The 779-nt window shown below is 51.9% G+C and overlaps 1 non-coding gene across 1 annotated transcript; it reads left to right on the top strand.

Moving 5' to 3' along the window:
- The first annotated feature begins 309 nt into the window (after positions 1–309).
- LOC140534968 (U6 spliceosomal RNA) lies at positions 310–411 on the top strand. The gene has a single exon (XR_011977508.1). It is a non-coding gene; the product is annotated as a U6 spliceosomal RNA (small nuclear RNA).
- The last annotated feature ends 368 nt before the right edge of the window (positions 412–779 follow it).

Raw genomic sequence — 779 nt, 5'->3', positions numbered from 1 at the left:
GTTGACCATTTCTGTACAAGATATTAAGGTTGCATAGAGGCCAAACCTTAATCCACTGCATTCAACCGATACTCACTGTCATGCTGGCTAAGCTAGACATGGACGGGTGAACACTCGCAGGGACGGTGCGATGCATGATAACGTTTTAATCAAATAAACAGGGGAAAACACAAGAGTGCAGCAATAACAGAGAGGGATAAACAAGACAAACGTGACAAACTAATGCGGGCAAAACCTGAAGGCCACCTGAGGCTGGTAGGCAGCCAGGGAGCAACGCGAGGCTGGGCCAACCTAACGGAGGGGGGAAGCTTGCTACGGCAGCACATATACTAAAATTGGAACGATACAGAGAAGATTAGCATGGCCCTGCGCAAGGATGACACGCAAAATCGTGAAGCGTCCAATCTTTTTGTGGGGGCAGTGGTGGCTCAGCGGTTAGAGCGCCGGGATATCGATAACAGGGTTGTGGGTTCGATTCCCGGGCTCGGCAAGCTGCCACTGTTGGTCCCTTGAGCAAGGCCCTTTACCCTCTCTGCTCCCCGGGCGCTGGAGTTGGCTGCCCACCGCTCTGGGTGTGTGTGTGTGTACTCACTGCCCCTAACACATGTGTGCATGTGAGTGTGTGTTCACTACCAAATGGGTTAAATGCGGAGGACACATTTGTGTACACTGTACAGTGACAAATACGTGCACCTTTAGGTACAGGAACCCAAACCGCGCTCGTCAGGCGCTGATAAACTTACGTGACTAGAGTGCAAGGAAACCGGACGCCGACTCTT

The sequence above is a fragment of the Salminus brasiliensis genome, chromosome 14 (assembly GCF_030463535.1).
Source record: "Salminus brasiliensis chromosome 14, fSalBra1.hap2, whole genome shotgun sequence".
Taxonomy (NCBI): Eukaryota; Metazoa; Chordata; class Actinopteri; order Characiformes; family Bryconidae; genus Salminus; species Salminus brasiliensis.
This window is presented reverse-complemented; position numbering and strand designations above follow the sequence as displayed.